General features: G+C 38.5%; 1 long non-coding RNA gene across 1 annotated transcript; it reads left to right on the top strand.

Annotated features, from left to right (window-relative positions):
- Positions 1–902: 902 nt before the first annotated feature.
- LOC130139512 (uncharacterized) lies at positions 903–14,343 on the top strand. Its single transcript, XR_008817658.1, has 3 exons — positions 903–1,342; positions 11,796–11,958; positions 13,877–14,343. It is a non-coding gene; the product is annotated as an uncharacterized LOC130139512 (long non-coding RNA).
- The last annotated feature ends 5,966 nt before the right edge of the window (positions 14,344–20,309 follow it).

Consider the following 20,309-nt stretch of genomic DNA (forward strand, 5'->3'; position numbering starts at 1 on the left):
TAGTCCATTTTCCAAATTTACTTAAAAATCACAAAATTAGGATTAAGAACTTTGACCATGTTTAGGAACCTATTTTTAAATAAAAAATAATTTTTCTAGATTTTTTTTAAATTTTTCCTTAATTTAATTTAATAAAAATAGGAAGAAAATCAAGAAAAATAGTAAATGGAATTAAAAAATTCCAAAAAAAAATTCACTAGTCTTATTTGAATTCCAATTTGAGTCCTGGAAAGTAAATTTTATAAAATTTCAATTGGGAATATGTTTTCCCCAAATTTGGGCATTTTCATATCCTCATCAAACTAAAAATCCAATTAAACCATTTCTAGTTATTTTTAGGCTATAGTGTCTTCACAAAAATTGATTTTGGGACCTTTAATTGCATATTGGTCAGTCCAATTTCATAATTTGGTGAAAATATTAAAAAAACCAAAATTGATTGAAAATTAGGGATTTTAAGACCCAAATTGGGGATTGCATTCAATTTGAAATTTTCAATCAAAACCCATACCTTCCTTAGAGTTAATTGAACATGGGTAATTCAATTTTGGCCTCAAGTTTTCTTAATTAGGTCATTTAGACACTTAATTGAACAAAAACCTCAGTGAACCGAATTTAAAATTGGGGATTTCTGGCCTAATTAAAATGAAAATTCAAATTGAACCCATATTCTAGGGTAAAATTTTTCAAGGAGCCTAAATTTGGGGTTGGAATTGCAAAATCAGGTCAAATGGGGGTTTAATTCACAAATTGAATCAACCCGGTTCGGTCGGATCCGACTCGATTCAAGACTTCATCTCCTTCACCCACCCTGGCCCCAAGCTGGAAAAGTAGGGGGAAAACAGTTTGCCCAGCCCCTAAACCGACTTATTCCCCCCATTTTTCAGCAAGTGCCGGGGACGGATAGACAGCTGGGGGCCTCCAGTTGTCCGTCCCCAACAGCCCTAACGGATTTGGGAGGCATTTGGAGCCCAAAACTGTCCCCGTGAGGTGGACAAAAATAGAAAAAAAAATCAGTTCCCAAAGCAGAGAACGTGCTCGACGAAAATCCAAAGAAAGAGAGAGAGAAAACCAGAGAGAAAGGAGAGAAAACTGAGGATAAGGGAGGTAGAGGTCCCCAAAGCTAAGTGACCGGCGCCGGCAAATCAGACCTTTATGGTGGATCTCCTTCCCAGATGACCAGGAAAAGGTTGATCGTGAGGCTCTGAAACCGAGTCTCGAACGACCAGTTCAAGACCTTCCCGGCGAGGCAGAGGTCACCAACTCGAAGAGGAGGTGTCAGAGGAGCATCCCATAGCCACCATTTGATTCGAAAAATCGGATTTGGCCTCCAATGGCGAAGGTAAAAATGCTCTCTACACTCACATTACTTGTTTGTCAAAATGACAAAATGACAAAATGACTTCTCCAGTTGATTCGTGTGCGATCTTTGAATTTGATTGTTTCTATTGTGCTTATTAGTTCATTCTTTGTGTTTCCAATCCATTTCTTGCTTGATTTGTGTGTTTTGGATCGATGATTATGCATTTGCATTGAGTCGGCCCCCTAATGACCTCTTCGCCGAAGATGATTTGCCATGCCAAAGCACTCTTTCGTAGCAAAAACCGATCCAAGTTAGTTCATTCTAATTATTGTTGAGTTTGAATTCATGTTCTGGATGATTTAGAATCAATGGGATGCTCATTAGGTTGATTTAGTTGATGAATAGGTTATGTTAGTATAGTTTTAGGTAATGATTTCTGTTTTAGGTGGTGAAGTTTGAGCTTGTGAATCAATGGCTTAGGGAGGTTTATTAGTGATATAATAGGTATGGATGGTTAGAGGGCCATTTGGAGAAGGTTTAGGACCGATTAGGGTAGTCGGAATGTGGCCGGAGGGTCACCGGAGTGGCGGACAAAGTGGTGGTGCAAGAAGGTTTGGATCTAATAGTGCACGTTACGTGCTTGACAAAATGCCACAAAGAGGAAGGAGGGAAATGGCGCCATTTTGGCACCGTCCCCGCCGGAACGCTAATCAGGGTCGGTCAAGCCGAAACGCTAATCGGGGCCGGTAAAGCCGGTCCAACTTGGTCGGACCGGTCTGAACCGACTCGATCCGGTTCGGTTCCAATAAAAAATTAAAAAATCCTAAAAACATAAAAAATAGAAAATTCATAAAAACCTAGAAAATTATTTAAAAATTTTAGAAAAAAATCAGAAAATTAGGGAATTTCAGAAATTTCAGATGATCTCAAAAATTCCAGAAAATCCATAAAAATTGGAAAAATTTCACAAAATCCAAAAAAAAAGAAAAATTCCAGAAAATTCATAAAAATTTGAAAAAAAACTCCAAAAATCCACAAAAATTGAAAGTTTTCCAAAAAAATTCATAATAATAAATAAAATCAGATTTCGGGAAAGTAAGAAATTCAATAAAACTTTTCCCAAAAAAATAAAAATAAAAAATAAAATAAAATAAATAAAAAATTTTAAAAATTCATAGAATGGTTTAGAACACCTGTGGCCACCTACTTTGAATGAAATATAAATTTTTTGAGGTGCCCAAGTGGTATTTTTGAAGACTCCTTAGTTTAGGGACAAAAATGGGTCTTTACCCCTAAAAACAACACAATACTTTGAATGAATAAGCCTTTAGAGCTTTACAAGGGTTTTGGTGTTTTGATTGATTTTCATTTTAGAGACCATTTTAGGATTGCCATTTGTGATTTGAATTGATTGTGCATTTCCTTATTGATTAATTGATTTCTCCCGATTAGACCGGTTAGAATTAGTGAATAGGCATTGCGAACTCGCGTAACACGTTTAGACACTTCGGATCGTTTTAGGTACCGAAAGGGCGTTAGGGATCTCGATATCGGAATCATTAGCGTAACCAAATCCCCTTACTCATGTAATCTCTGGTTCGTAGAAATTGGGGTATTTCTCCCATACCACGATTAAGTTTCTAGTTGACCAATAAGAACTAGTGGCGACTCCAAAGCAAAACTTAGGCTAAATAGAAAACTAAATAACAAATACCAACTGTCTCGTGAGGTATGGTCAGGGATAGATCCTCGTTCGTTTAACAAAACACTTAATCCTTAGAAATGAACGAAAATACCTCCTAGTGCTCTCAAGTAGGGAAAATTGTGACGCGATAAGACGTTGAATCTAGACGCGCACCACAAGCCGTTGTAAATGGAGTGGAAGATTGTTGAGACCTGATTTTTAGCTCATTTTTCAATTTTTTTCAAAAATCACAAAATTAGAATTAGGAATCTTGGCCAAGCTTAGGAACCTATTTCTAAACCAAAAATAATTTTTTAATAATTTTCCTGAATTTTTCCTTAATTTCTTTTGGTCAAAATAAAGGAGAAAATTAAAAAAAAAAATAGCAAATGGAGTCCAAAAATTCCATAAAAATAGTCATTAGTCTTATTTTAAATCCAATTTCATTAATACAGTATCAATTTTAAAAAATTTCAATTGGGAATGTGTTTTTCCCAAAATTGGGTAAAAACAAGCCCAAATTGAATCAAAAATTCAATTGAGTCATTTCTAGGCTATAGTGTCTTCACAACAAATGATTCTGGAATCTTGAATTACATAATGATCAGTCCAATTGTACAATTTACCAAAGAAATTAAAAGCCCCAAAATCCAATTGAAAATTAGGGATTTTTAGCATAAATTGGGAATCATTATCAATTTGAAATTGTCGAATTATAAGACCACCATTTCTAGGGTTAATCAGTCATGGGTAATCCAATTTTGGCATCAATTTTGCCCAATCAGGTCCTCTAGATATCAAATTGAATGAAAACCCTAATGATCCAAATTTGCAATTTAAGAATTTTGGGTTTAATTGTGACAAAAATTAGGGAAAATCACATATTTGGGTACAAAATGTGATTAGGAATCCAATTTTCGGGTTAAAATCAGAAAATAGGGTTAAAATCGGGTCGAATTTGTGAATATAGACCAACCTGGGTCGACCGGATAGACCCGACCTGACCCGAGTTGGTCTCCTTCCTTACCCGACTTGTCCAGAACGTGATAAAAACCCATAAAATATCTCGTGCCCGCTTCTTGATCAACTGAATCCAGCCAAAAATTCAATTGAGTCATTTCTAGGCTATAGTGTCTTCACAACAAATGATTCTGGAATCTTGAATTACATAATGATCGGTCCAATTGTACAATTTACCAAAGAAATTAAAAGCCCCAAAATCCAATTGAAAATTAGGGATTTTTAGCCTAAATTGGGAATCATTATCAATTTGAAATTGTCGAATTATAAGACCACCATTTCTAGGGTTAATCAGTCATGGGTAATCCAATTTTGGCATCAATTTTGCCCAATCAGGTCCTCTAGATATCAAATTGAATGAAAACCCTAATGATCCAAATTTGCAATTTAAGAATTTTGGGTTTAATTGTGACAAAAATTAGGGAAAATCACATATTTGGGTACAAAATGTGATTAAGAATCCAATTTTCGGGTTAAAATCAGAAAATATGGTTAAAATCGGGTCGAATTTGTGAATATAGACCAACCTGGGTCGACCGGATAGACCCGACCTGACCCGGGTTGGTCTCCTTCCTTACCCGACTTGTCCAGAACGTGATAAAAACCCATAAAATATCTCGTGCCCACTTCTTGATCAACTGAATCCAGCCAAATATGTACGTGTTAATCTCCGATTCCAGCTAGAGATTCTCCGGTTGGCGTTGGAGATTCGATTTAACCGATTTGGAGTTGGTGATAACCAACTTTGGGCGGAAAATCGAGCTACAAAAGAGAAGAAAAAATCATGATCCGGGGAGACCAGATGTTCGATGATATTCCAGAGAGAGAGAAAGAGAGAGTTAGAGCGAAAAAGAGAGAATTTGAGCGAGAGGTCGAATTGATTCTCCCTGAGGCCGAGTGATTGGCGCTTTTCCGGCCGGAAAAGCGCCGGCGAATTAGTCTCCAAAGGTGAGTTTCCTCACCTGGAAAACCTGTAACAAGGTTAGTTGCTGACGCCTGGAAATCGTGCTCGGCCATCGCGTCCAAAAGCTTCTCAGCGAAGTGGTGATCATGGTCTGAAAGCTCAAGTGTTAGAGAACAGTCCTACGGCAGCCGATTAGCTAGGAAACTTCATTTAAAGCCTCTATAAAGCAAGTAAAGTTCAGTCATGATCACAGTTTCTACAAAATTTCAGATTGTGTATTTGAGCTTTACCGTGCTTGATCGTGTAATTTTTTTTTTTTATGATTTTGAGCTTCATAATGCTCAGAACATGTTTCTGATCACATTTTGTGTTGTTTGATTGCATTTGGGTCGTTAAATTGGATAAACCGAGTCAATCCGACATTGGAACCACATTGCCGGAGTTCCTGATCTTCGCCGGAGCGCCTCCTGTGATCATAGATCACCCAAGTTAGTAGTTTTCTCACTTTGATTGATGTTTAGATAATGATTTGGATCGATCTAGATGGTTAGGGCGATTAATCTAGTGAGCTAAATACCTGTAAAACAGAATTGATCATTTTTAGGTTAAGGTTTTTAGGTCAATTTTTCGCCGGCCGGCAATGGTCCGGTGATGAACCGAATGAGTTGAATGACTATAGGACAGTGTGGAGTTAGTATATCACCAAAAGTTGATGCCGAAAAATTGCTGGAAGGTTGTCGAAATTTGGTTCAAATCGACAGCCTTGATAACTCAAAACTCAAAATCACGTCCTCCACCTGTTCGGCGAAATGTCGAAGAGAAGCACGCCAGAAATGGCGCCATTTTGGTGTCGTGCTCGCCGGGGCACTGGCTAGCATCGGTGCCAGCCGGTCCGGTCCGGTTCAACCCTTGACGGGAAAATTTTTTAAAAATAAAAAATAATAAAAAATAAAAATGAAAATGAAAAAATAAAAAATCTAAAAAAATTCATAAATTCATAAAAAATTAGAAAATTCAGAAAATTTCTAAAAAAATTCGAAAATTCAATAAAAATTTCAGAAATTTCAATTTTTTTTTTGAAATTCAGAAAACTTAGTAAAAATTGGAAAATTTCTAAAAAATTCATAAAAATTCAAAAATTTTCAAAAAATCCATAAAAAATGTGAAAAATTCAGAAAAAATAAGAAAATTTATAAAAAAAATTGGAAAATCCGAAAATCTATAAAAAAATTTCAAAAAGAAAATTTTCAGAAAAATAAGAAAAATTAACTCTCGGGAAGGATAATTCTCAATTTTTTTTTTGAAAAACTCATAGAATGACCCAAAAACATTGTGGTCAATCTTTGTAAGTGGAATTAGAATTTTTAGAGGTGTCTAAATGACATTTTTGAAGACCCTTCAATTTAGGGGTTAAAAAGGACACAACCCCTAAAAAACCCTAATTCCCTAAATCAACACAAATCATGGAATAAAAAAGCCTTTAGGGCTTTACTAGGGTTTGGGTATTTTGAATTGATTTTCATTTTAGAAACCCAAATTAGGATTGTTTTGTTTGATTGTAATTAATTGTGCTGCTTATATTGATTGATTGAGTTCCCACGATTAGAATGGTTAAAATTAGCGGATAGACCTCGGAAACTTGTGTGACACGTTAGACACATCATATCGTTTTAGGTACCGAAAGGGTGTTAAAGATTTCGACTCGGGATCATTAGCATAACCAAGTCCCCGTATTTTGAATCTTTGGTTCGCAAAATTGTGGTATTTCTCTCGTATCTCGATTAGGTTTCTAGTCAACCTACCAATAATGACTAGTGGCGACTCCAAATCAAAAACATAGATTGAATAGAAAGATAAAAATTACAACTCGCTGTCACGTGAGGTATGATTTGGGAGAAACCCCCCGTTTGTCTAGTGATGGGATGTCTGTGGGACGTCTGAGCGAAATATCCGTATCGAACCTTAGTAACCCATTCGGGGGACAGTTTCCCCATTCGTGACAAATGGAAGTACCTCCTTAGCATACCAAAAGCACAGCGCGATAGAGATCTCGACGTGTGCGTATCAGTGATTCTGGTAATCGGCCGCTAAACGTTTACGACAGCAAATCTGTTCTTGAAGGATGAGAGAGTGTTTCTAGCTGCAGACTATGCTTTGTTATTTGCATTTTGTCATCTGCTTTGTTGCACAACTATCTAGGATTTGCTAGGCTTGAAAGCCTTCCAAGTAAGTATTATTCGGAGAAATGAATGGAATCTTTCTCTCGACCAAGAAAAATAGTTTCTTTTATTTTGCAAAAAATGAATAATTTAAAAAGAACGATTTTCTAAAATGATCGCTCATATCACTTATAAAAATGAATAAAAGAAATATATATTTTCATTGCTCACAAAAAAATTTAGATATAGATTATTTTCGATAATGGATATATTTTTCGTTAACTAATTATTTCAAGCGATATAATAATTACTCAAATAAATTCATTTCATGATTGCATACATATAGAACTTGAATAAATTCATTTTTTTTCAAACACGATAAAGTTTGCTTCAATTTTTTTTTTACCTATAATTTCTGGAATAAACTTGATCTGTTTTTTATGTCACACTTTGATAGATTTTCTTTAATGCTCGAAAAAGACCCTTAGATTTGTGATCAAACTAGAAAATGTGGAAGACAAATTTTCAATATGTCAAAAACGTTGTTGCCTAGTTTTCTTTATTCATAGAAGTTTTCTAAAATAAAATAAACTCGCTTTTTTAGTCTTACTCAAACTACTATTAATATTTGCTTTTCGGATGTCTAAAAAATTGTGGAACAATTAGATATGCACACCTTTCTTTGTTTAGATTTAGTCAAAAAGTGATGATAAAATGTTAGCTCTCGTGTTAGAACCAAGGAGAGATCATTTTTTTAGTTTAATTACTTTATTCTTTAGACTAAGGTCATAAAGAAGTGCATGTACATCAATAATCAAATATATTGTGAATAAATTAGGAAAAATGGTACATCAGTTTGATTTATATTACATTTAATCCAAACTTTTGTGCTAATTAAATGCATAAATGTTCCAAGTAGAGTCTATTCTAGGGGTGTGAAACCGGACTGGGTTTACCCAAGAACCGGACCGGACCACCCGAAAAACAGGTTCGGAACCGGTTCTTGTTTGAACTGGTTCGAGAATAGGTTTTATTTTTTGGGAACTGGTTGGAGCTGGTCTGGTTCTCGATACCAAGTGAAGACTCACCCGGACCGATTTTGGAATCGATTTTTAGCTTGTGTTAAAAAAAAAAATCGTAGATCATACTATTACTATATTTTTTATTGTTACTTTTGGTGGATAGTAATTTTTATTGATCATCTTAGGGATTGTTGCTTTTGGCGGATGGTGATTTTTATTATTCATATTTTACTTTGAATCGTTTCATTGCTACTCATATTATTTTGCTAGAAAAAATGAAACCAGAAAAAGGAACAAAAGAAAAATAGGTTCTCGGGTAGACCCTGAAATCGGACCAGAAAAATAGGGTAAGTTCCAAAATAGGTTCCAAAACAAACAGGGTAGGTTTTAGGTTTCAAAAACTAGGAACCTGTTATAACAGGGTCGGTTTCAGGTTCTAGGTCTGGAACCTACCCACCCTGGAACCGATTACCCCTAGTCTATTCATTAATTTTATAGTATGTTTATTTGTTGCCCCTATATTCGAAGATTCTAATTGACAGACTATACTTGTCTTTCTTTTTATTGCATCAATTAATCCCCTTTGAGAGGAAAAAACTATCACGAAACGTATCTTTTCTTTTTTTAATAAAAAAGTTTGCAATTACCCATTGTTTTGCTATTACAAAAGTTCAGATTAATTTAGTGGCAAAAAATATATTGCTCATAGAAAGAGCCTTTATGATTCAAACTTTAGTAAAGATACTATCGGAAAAATATATGTTCTCTCTATGTTGACACCTAAATTTTGGCTATTCCACTTAATCATTTATCGCATAAGAAAAAAAGGATCGGCTTGAACCCAAAATAAAAAGGGTTAATACTACCAAAAATCCCAAATTGGTACACGTGTGACAATTTTATCCCGAACTATTTTTTTTACCACAAAAAATTCCAAACTGGTATACATGTGACAATTTTATCCCGAACATACCCAAAAAAACCCCAAACTGGTATACTTGTGACAATTTTACCCTGAACATACCATAAAAAATCTCAAACTGGTACACATGTGACAATTTTACCTGAACTAAAATTTTAATATTATTATTTTTTATTTTTTCGAATTTTTATTAATTTTTTTTTCTTTTCTTTTTTTTTTCTTCATCTTCAACCTCTGGCCGGTCGCCGGACCGGCGACCGGCCAGAGGCGGAAGCCGGCGAGGTCAGCCCCGCCTGAGTCGGCGAGGGCGACCCTCGCCTGCGTCGGGCGAGGGCTGCCCTCGCCGGCGTCAGGTGAGGCCAGCCCTCGCCTGGGCGGGCGAGGATAGCCCTCGCCTGAGTCGGGCGAGGGTCGACCTCGCTTGGGCGGGCGAGGATAGCCCTCGCCCGACTCAGGCGAGGTCGAGCCTCGCCAGCGGTCGGCGGGGCCGACCTCGCCGGCTTACGCCAGAGGTTGAAGATGAAGAAAAAAAAAAGAAAAGAAAAGAAAAGAAATTCGAAAAAATAAAAAATAATATTAAAAAGGATTAATACCATGAAAAACCCTAAACTGGTACAGTTGTGACAATTTTACCCCAAACTAATTTTTTTACCACAAAAAACCCCAAACTGGTACGCTTGTAACAAATTTACCCCGAACTATTTTTTTCACCACAAAAAACCCCGAACTGGTATACTTGTGACAATTTTACCCCAACTAATATTTTAATATTATTTTTTATTTTTTTCGAATTTTTTTATTAATTTTTTTCTTTTCTTTTTTTTTCCTTAGTATTCTTCATCTTCAACCTCTGGCCGGTCGCCCGACTGGCGACCGGCTAGAGGCGGAAGCCGGCGAGGTCGGCCCTGCCGGCCGCTGGCGAGGCTCGACCTCGCCGGCCGGTGGCGAGGACTCGCCGGCGGGGTCGAGCCCTCGCCAAATCTAGCGAGGCTCGACCTCGCCCAGCGCCGGCTTTGGGCGAGGCCGACCTCGCCCGGCGTTGGATGAGGCGACCTCGCCGGTCTGGCGAAGGTCCTCGCCCGGCCGGCCGTCGGGGCCGAGCCCTCGCCCGGATCCGGCGAGGCTCAAGCTCGTCGGCCGGCGGCGAGGTCGGCCTCGCCCGCAACTGCAGCGAGGTCGGCCTCGCCGGCCGGCCGGCGGGCCGAGCCCTCACCAGCGGCCGGCGGGGTCGAACCTCGCCATCGGTCGGCGGGGCCGACCTCGCCGGCTTCCACCTCTGGCCGGTTGCCGGACCGGCGACCGGCCAGAGGTTGAAGATAAAGAATATTAAGAAAAAAAAAAGAAAAGAATAAAAATTAATAAAAAAATTCGAAAAAAAATAAAAAATAATATAAAAAAATTAGTTGGGTTAAAATTGTCACAAGTATACCAATTTAGGGTTTTTGGTGGTCAAAAAAATAGTTCGGGGTAAATTTGTCACAAGTGTACCAGTTTGGGATTTTTTGTGGTCAAAAAAATAGTTTGCGGTAAAATTGTCACGACTGTACCAGTTTAGGATTTTTCGTGGTATTAACCCTATTAAAAAATTATTAGTTCGGGGTAAAATTGTCACAGGTTTACTAGTTTAAGGTTTTTCGTGGTCAAAAAAATAGTTTATGGTAAATTTGTCACGGGTTTACCAGTTTGGAGTAAAATTGTCATAGGTGTACTAGTTTGGGGTTTTTAGTGGTACAAAAAAAGTTTGGGGTAAAATTGTCACAGGTGTACCAGTTTGGGGTTTTTGGTGGTAAAAAAAAAGTTCGGGATAAAATTGTCACACACGTACCAGTTTAGGATTTTTGGTGGTATTAACCCAAATAAAAATATCACTTGCAAGATTTGCATTTGCGTTGCATTTAGGATACATTTCATTGCACTTTAGGACTAATCTATGTTGCAGAAAACCATAGGTGAAGTTGATGGGTAGTCCGGGGAGGGAGGAGAGATGAACTTGAAACTGAAAATTCCAACATTCTTGGAATTCAAAATTATAGATGAGGTGGATTTCAAATATGCTTTGAGTTCAAATTCAGATCACAAGCACACACATGCAAATCACATGGCCTCTCTACAAATGTTACAATGGACCGTCGCACACCTAATTCCTCTCCAAAGTGGTTGGCCATAAGAGGATATATCCTTTGATTTTCTGCAATATTACTAACAAACTTAGCTATTGAATTGGTAGAAAATCCAATGGTTGCCTTCGGTTGCTTAATTCTCACAATTTGCACACACCCTTGGATCAAATTGCAATCTTATGTTTTTGATTTGATTGATCACCATATCTAATCCTCGTTGTTTGTCCTAAATTCATTTTCATCTCAGTTGTTAATCTAATATTGTGCACATTAGAGATAATTGGTAGATTTCCTTCAAATTTCAATCAGAACATCTTTAATTCCAATTTGAACTGACCGCCAGAGCCTATAAATATACCCCTCCATCAGCCATTATAAGGACAAGATACTCAACACATCACTCAGTCGCAACGTCTCTCTCGTGTTATCGCCCCCGTGGAAGCTCTTTCGGTGGAGTCCCCTTCCTGGTATTCCGTTGGTGGTTTTTCCTCTTTGGGGTCTTTTCTATTGTTTAGCGTCCTCCACCAAACAACACTTGCGTCTTCTCATCCATCAATGCATAGATTATCCCTTTCCTTGCGGTTTTTATAGCTATCACTGCAATCTTTGTCTTTCTCTATAGTTTGTGAACTGCTACTACATTCTTGTACCTATGCTGCAGTTTCTTGAGGATTCAGCCGAGAGCAATGAGCCACCACCAATCCAAGTCCACTAGTCCGAGACCATCACCTCTCCTAAGGTGGCTTCTGCGTTGTTCACCGTGACCGAGCATCAATCGACATCCCTCGTTGCTTCCTTTACATCCTTTGTTAGTCTTAATTAAGGTAAGATTGGTAATTGCATGAACAATGAGTTAGATTTGTTATTATACCATGACATCCTTTGCTATATGCATTAACCAAGGTATATATGGGCATCGGACCTAAGGATTGGATCCTTAATAATGTTTAATACATTGCATATAGCACATAATGCATAATATAATGTTCTTATGTCACCATGGTGTTGAATTAGTAATTAGTGCATATATCATTACTAAATGTTGATCATATTTGAATGATATTGCATAATACTTAAATGAGTTCATGAATTTTAATATGTTTTGATACATCATGACCGTCCCATGATAATCATATGTTATATGCATTACATTTGCATTCGTACATGTTTTCTAATTGAGAATATCATATATTTGATGCATTAGAAATCAAGTAGTAATTTAGAAAATCATCATGTTTAGTTCAAGCATGACTAGGATTTAATACATGTTATTTCCTAGTTACTTTAGGTCATCATTGTAGATTTATGATAATTTCCTATTTCTAATTCATCATGGAAATTTCAAAATAATTAATGTCTCGCCTAGATTGCATCCGGGTATAGGATTAATTAATAATTAGTTTTATAATGTTTATGTTGCGTATCATACGCCATTGAGAAAGTCATACATTAGTTAAAATCAATTTTTAATGAAGATTTCATATAGATATCATTGGTTGACAATTAGGGAAAATTGTCAAAAAAAGTCAAAACCTATTGACGATTTGTCAATTAAGTCATAAATCTTTCAATTTTGCCAATTCAATAATAATTTTTTTTATGATTTGCCAATTCAGTCCTCCGGCCAATTTAGCCCAGAAAATTATTACGTGGATATCCAGATAGAGCTGGCCATCATACGTGGCCGGACCGGCGAATAGCCGATGCTAACGTGGATGCCGGAGTTCAAAACGGCGCCATTTCCACAATTAAAAAAAATTGTCGTTATGAAAGTTTCTTTTCTTGCCCCAAATCCTCGAATGCTCACCAACTCCCCAATCCAAAGTACCCTAACTTGAGATTTCACTCACCCAACACCCTAATCTCGCTCAAATCTCTTCAATCCCAACTCAAATTGCATGATTTCGCTCAAGCCCGAGTCATTCTTTCGTCAAATCGGCTTCCCCATTCATCTTGACAACTTCATCTAAATGGCAAACCCGATTCACCCGTAACCCAGTCGTGACTTGATTTGATCTCAAGATTCTGCAACGAACACGATAAAATGTGTGGTCATGATTTGCTTGTGTTGTCGACACTCAGCCAACACAACATAAATGTATGTTTTCCTAGTCCTTAACATGACAAAAAGGTTCGTTATCTTCACGTGTGTTGTTAGAATTTTCTTACATCATTATGAGCACTTGAACATAACATAAAGGTATGTTCTTTGTCTTTACGTCTTCCCAGCATTTGAATTTTCCAACATTTTGTCCTTAAGCTGTTGTTCATATATAAGCGCTTTTGTGGTCAGTGATTAGCATTTCCTATGCTTTTTCTTGGAAACATTTTGTTGATGCTATTAGGATCGTAAAAGAGGGTCACATGCCTTGATTTCTCATTTTCCATCATTGTACTCAACACTTCTATGCTTGGAAACATGAAAGATGGCTTTTTTGTCGAGAATTTTGATCCATGGATGATGGTTTATGTGGTCCATTGAGTAAGACTCAAGATATTAGGCAAAAAAGAACTTACGATTCTACAAATCTCATGTTCACTTGATAATTAAGCTGCATCATATCCGTTTAAATTGCAAATTCATGGACCCTCTTCACATTATAACCTGATAAATATTTGGCCGTAAAAGAGACTTTAATTATACTATTAATACATATTGTTTTAGAAATTGTCTTCACGTATGTTATTATGTTGACCTTTTATTATGTGTTTGCTTATAGTACGCATTGTCTTTTTGTATAGGGTTGAGATGAGCGGCAAGTCAACATTAGTTTGCCTTTTCCACTGTGGAAATTTTGTCCGATGCCCAATGCTTGACTATGTTGGGGGAAGATGTTGAGTTACTTGAATAGCTTAGTAATATCCATCGTTCATCAGGTCACAAAAGGAGGAGATGCAAATAGTGATCGGTTGCCTGAAGATCTTAACAAGGGAAAGCTTAGCAGATACATAGAAGATAATAGGTTTGCTAAAATCGAACCAAGCGCCAGGTAGCCAAAGGCCCATCGGCAGTGCTGCCTAGGTCCACTGTTGACTTAGAATCAGATGGTGAATGACCGAATCTGCAATGGGATCACATCTTCCTTTAAAAGCAGGAAGCTTATTGGTGAGCATTTAAAGCGTATTTGAGGGGAAATACAAGGAGATCACCCTAGTGAATGCCTCTTGACTTATAAATACGTGCTTTGTATAGTGTAGTTTTATACACATCTCCAAACTGTTATGTTTACTTTTTTAGCTTCGTGATTGGCTAGTTTTCGCACGAATTCATAATAGTGTTTCGCGCGAATTTCGCACGAATTTGGAACAGTGTTTCGCGCCAAATTCTTATCAAGTATACGTAGATATCAGCCCAATGAGTTATTATAGGTTCATCACAAACATCAAGGATGGGGTAAATGGATATTTTGAAAAACTTTATTTTAAGTTTCCTGGGGAGTCTCTGAAAGATGGTTTGAGATTCATATTAAAGATAGCACTGTTGTCGATCTGCTTTTTAATTATTTATATCAGGGGTGTGTTAAGAGTTATGGAGAATATTTGATAATGAGATAAGTGAATGTGCTAGTTAGGGTGAGGGTATTAGTAAGGGTGTTGGTGAGGGTGGGGGCATTGGTGAGGGTGTCGGTGAGGGTGTTGTATAAGGTGAGGATGCCGGCAAGGGTGTTGGTTTATATTAGGATTTATTAGTTGATGAGGGCATTAGTCAGGCTAAAAAAATTGATTCGGATAACGAACACTCAGACTTCCTAGTCGATGCAAAGTTCTTGACTGATGATGAGGATGAGGATGGTGAGGATCTTGTAGAAGGAAGGAAGAACATTAGGGAATTCCACACAAGGGCCACAAAGGGTTGGATTATAACTGAATCACTCACAGAAGATGTACCATCCTAATAATCTATAGGAGAATCATCTAATCCCCAACGATCTGATATGATTATTGCTGAAGCTGGATACCAAACAGACTATCATGAAACAGATGGAGATGAGTTTGGATTCTGATGTAAGCAAGAAGATGTCGATGCGACAAGAAGGGGAAGTAGGTTTTCTAAGTTATCATCCTGACTATGCAATGCCTTTTTACTACATCTATGAAGTTTGATGATAATAGGCAATTTAAAGATGCTCTAAAAAAGGTATCATGTGGCTGAATGTAGGGAGATAAAAATATATTAAGAATAAAAAGAAATTTGTCAAAGCTAAATGTGCCAATGAAAATTGTTCTTGGAAATTTTTGTATGTTTTGATGTTAGAAGTGTACAATTCCATATGAAGACATACCACAAAAAACATACGTGTAGCATTAGCTTCAATAATAAGAAAGTCACAACTTCTTGGTTGGCAAAGCACTATCTTAGTACAATTAGAGCAATGCCAATTATGAAAACCAATGCCTTGAATGAGCTTATCAAGGATTAATTGGTCTTAAATATAAGTATGAATCATATACTAAGGCTAAGATGTTTGCCTTTGAAGTTTTGAAGGGAAACTATAAGAAGGACTATGCAAAGTCGTGGGATTATGCAAAGGAGTTTAGAGAGACAAATCATAGGAGTATGAATACATTGAAAATTGAAATGCTTGACATACACTCAAAGGCATTGTTTGAGAGAATATATATCTGTTTTGTTGCGTGCAAAAAAGGCTTCCTTGATGGATGCATGAAAGTTGTGGGGTTAAATGGTTGCTTCTTAAAGGGAATTTGTATGAGTGAGATGTTGTGTGTCATTGGAAGGATGCAAACGATCAAATGTTCCCAATTGCTTGGGCAGTTGTCAAAGTTGAGACTGGAGACACCTGGACTTGTGGTTCTTTACAAATTTGATGTGGGATTTCAACATAATAAATATATATAAATAAGGTTGGGTCATAATTAGTCACGAGCAAAAGGTAAGTTTCTTTTTTTTTTATTCTTATGTCTCTTAAATGATCACGCTCACAGTATGTTTTATCTATTAGAATCATATTCTGTAGGGCCTTCTAAAAGATGTTGATAAGCTTTTGCTCGCGGCTAAGCATAGAATGTGTTTTAGACACATCTATGCCAATTGGGGCAAGAAGTATAAGGGAATACAAATGCAAAGATTGTTTTGGCAGTGTGTTAAGAGGTATTATGGTAGAGTATGATAAACATGCTCAAGCATTGAAGAAAATTAGTCTTGCTACGTATCATGACTTGGTTCAAACATAGCCAAAGCACTGGTCCAATGCTTTCTTCACCACCGAGGTCAACTGTAACATAGTTGATAACAACTTATGTGAGGCACTCAACGGAAGACTAAGGGTGATCGATTTCAAAGTGGGTAGGATCCAGACTTGGAATCTGAAACCTATCCTATTATAACCGGTTTCCATTTTTTGGAACCTAAAACCTATCCTGTTTTCCCTAAACTCTGTTTTGAAACCTGTCCTATTTTTCCGATCCGGTTCCAAGGTCTACTCAAGAACCTATTTTTTTTTGTTCCTTTTTCTAGTTTCATTTTTTTTCCAGCAAAGTAATATGGATAGCAATAAAACGATTCAAAGTTAAAGATGAAGAATAAAAACCACTATCTGCCAAAAGTAACAATCCCTAAAATGAGTAATTAAAATTACAATCCATCAAAATCAACAATCCAAAAGCACTATGTGCCAAAGGGGATTGTTTTCTTTAAATTCTGGGCATATAAAATTGCAAGTGGACCGCCCGAAGCAATCGCTTGTTGTATGGAAGATCCAACACATCGTTCTAATCTAATGCAGACTCCTTTTTATCCCCATGTCGATACCTGAAGACTAAAGATTTAAACAAAAAGAAATGATTGAGTTTATGTTGTGCATCAGAGTTTCCTTTTCCTATGATAGGCAAAGGTAGGAATACAATTTATGTCAGTGAAGGAGGATGATGAATATAAAACAGCCATTGCCAACAGCAGATAATTATGACTTGTGATCCGTGAGGACCAATTAAGATTGGATAAAATGAGGCAAAAGTACACCACAAGTGCCATAACTTGTGTACGGCGATCACTTTGGTGCCATAACTTTTTTTCGGATCACTTTGATGCCAAGTCGGAGAAAAAGAGATCACTTTAGTGCCAATTTGGCCGGAAATCCGACGTGGCATTTTTTATTAATTTTTTACGCCGACGTGGCTCGCCGGAGGCTGAGTCAGCGTGTACAGTCAGCATTTTTAATTTTAAATATTTTTTTTCCTTTTTTTTTCTTCTTTCCTTTTTCTTTTTTTTTCTTTTTTTTCTTTTCTCCCCTCGCCGTTCGGTTGCCGGTGGCCGGCCGGCCACCGGCGAAGCCCAGGAAGGGCTGGGCGAGGGCAGCCTTGCCCATGGCCGGCGAGGGGCGACCGACCCTCGCCGGCGACAGGCGAGGCCGCCTCGCCGGCCCAGCGAGGTCCGCCCTTGCCCGGGCGGGCGAGGGTCGCCCTCGCCCGGGCACGGGCGAGAGTCGCCCACGCCCAACTCAGCGAGGGCGACCCTCGCGCCTAGGCGAGGGCTTCCTCGCTCGACGCGGACGAGGGTCACCTCGTCGGATCCGGGCGAGGGCGAGCCTCGCCCGCCCTGTGAGGGGCGCCCTCGCCGGCGTCGGGCGAGGGAAGCCCTCACCCGGGCGGGCGAGGAAACCCTCGCCCGGGCGGGCGAGGGTCGCCCGCCCGAGTCGGGCATGGGCGACCCTCGCCCGCCCAGGCTAGGGCAGCCCTCGCCTGGGCTGGCCTCGCCTGTCGCCGGCGAGGTCGGCCGCCCCTCGCCGGCCATGGGCAAGGCCGCCCTCACCCAGCCCTTCCCGGGCTTCGCCGGTAACCAGCCGGCGAGGGGAGAAAAGAAAAGAAAAGAAAAAGGAAAGAAGAAAAAAAAAGGAAAAAAATATTTAAAATTAAAAATGCTGACTGTATACGCTGAAAAAAATTATTTAAAAAAAAATGCTGACTGTACACGCTGACTCAGCCTCCGGCGAGCCACGTCGGCGTCAAAAATTAATAAAAAATGCCACGTCGGATTTCCTGCCAAATTAGCACTAAAGTGATCTCTTTTTCTCCGACTTGGTACCAAAGTGATCCGAAAAAAAGTTATGGCACCAAAGTGATCGCCGTACACAAATTATGGCACTTGTGGTGTACTTTTGCCGATAAAATGATGTTAGGTGAATAAGTACCAAGCATTAAGTAACAATAGATTCTTTTAACTCACTACTTATTAAAACAAAGCTTCCATTCATATAACTCCGAAATGGCGCACCGATGGCACTTACCACTTTACTTTTATTAGATAAATTCCTCTAAGTTAGGGGAAAAACAAGAGATAAAGAATGTGATTAGAGATGACAACCATAATGACAATAGGGGTGACACGACTTCTAACCAGAAATGCATAACCAGCTTTCTTGAAGAGCATTCATGAACACAAATAACCCTTTTTGGTAGTACACAAGCATATTAGATCTAAACTTACACTTCAAAGAAAGAAATTCCAAACATGCAAAGAGGCCTATCCACTATGTTAGAAACATAATAGGAAGATAAACAGACATTCAACTTTGGTAAGAAAACCGGGGATATTTATAAACCATGCAAAGCAAAGATTTGAAAACTAATGAACTAAGTTTGATTCCTAGATGTAGTTTGAGTGGAACGAAATAGTGGCATCACAGCATAAGAAGGAAAACAATGGAAACCGTTTAAATTTTTATAGGACAATCTTTTTGTGTATATGCAGAATGAAAGCTAACTCCACACAAAACAACAGTCTCAATGCCCATTGAATCTGACAGTGCATTTGGAATGCTGTTTTGGCACGATGAAACATATAATCTTTAGTGCTTCATTGTAACTAAGGATCCTCTGCCAGAAGAGCCAGAAAATACCACATAGAGGCAAACGACAAGTCACCTTGTACAGTTATTGAATTATTTGACCAAAAAAGCATTGACGAATACTAATAATGAAATTAGTATGTGTGCCATGTGACAATGGAATGAATGAATGTCTACACATGGAAGTAGAGGTGGCCACGGGCCGGTTTTGGCCCTGAACCGGACCGGAACCGGCCCGGTCAAACCCGGGCTCGGCCCGTTGACCGGGCCCGCGGTTCGGAATCGGAACCGACCCGTGGCATACGGTCCCGGTTCCGGTTCCAGAAAAATTTGAACCGGCCGGAACCGCCGGTTCCGGGCCGTTCTGCGAAAAAAATTTTTAAAAAAAAAAAAAAAAAAGCTGCAGGCTACGGCCACGGCTGCGGTGCGTGCCATGCTACGGCGGTGCGGCGGCTGCGGAGAAACGGGCCAACGGCCCAACCAAAAAAAAAAATATATTTATCCGCAGCAGGGCCTGCAGACGTGCAAGCCCTGCTGCGCCGCAGCACCTTGCGGGCCGTTGGGGCAACGGCTACGCCCCAACGAGCGTTTTTATAATTAAAAAAAAAAAACACATAACCGTTGCAATTTTGCAACGGTTATGTTTTATTTTTTTTAATTCTAAATTTTCTTCTATTTTTTTCCTATAAATTCTCTCAAATTCTCACAATACACACACAATTCTCTCAAATTCTCTCCAATTCTCTTCTCTCAAGTCTCAAATTTTCTCAATACTCGAAATTCTCTCAAATTCTCTGAAATTCTCTCAATTTTCTCAATCCACGCAATTCTTTCTTAATTCTCCCAATTAATCCGCTCAATTCTCTCAATCCATTCGCAAAATGGCAAGTGGAAGTCGAGTGCCAACTGGCAAAGGTAAGAATATCGCGACGGAATCCCATCATTCTTTTGATCCTCATGAATATGCAGATTTTCAAGATGATGAAATCAACATTTTTCACGATGTGGAGCGCGTCCCGACGCAAGAAAGTTTTCATCCTCCTGCTGAAATATCTACAACAAAGGAAGCGGAACGGGAATTTACATCCGACATTTGGAATCACTTCACGAAAATGGAAAGGTTTGATATCGGTCAAAAAAGGTATGATATAATTTGTAAATATTGTGGAAAAATATATAAATATACAGGTGGACAAGGATATGGAACATTTAAACGACATCTTATGAGCAAACATCCAACCGAAACGAGAATCGATATCGGGCAACAACTAATTTCTGGGTACGTCAATCCTAACACTTCCCCTTTATTTCGTTTTAATGAAAAAACTTCTAAGGAAGAATTAGGCAAATTTATTTCCGTTGAGCATTTA

The sequence above is a fragment of the Syzygium oleosum genome, unplaced genomic scaffold (genome assembly GCF_021117445.2).
Source record: "Syzygium oleosum isolate NSW1041296 unplaced genomic scaffold, Sole_v2.1 Sole_v2.12, whole genome shotgun sequence".
Lineage (NCBI taxonomy): Eukaryota > Viridiplantae > Streptophyta > Magnoliopsida > Myrtales > Myrtaceae > Syzygium > Syzygium oleosum.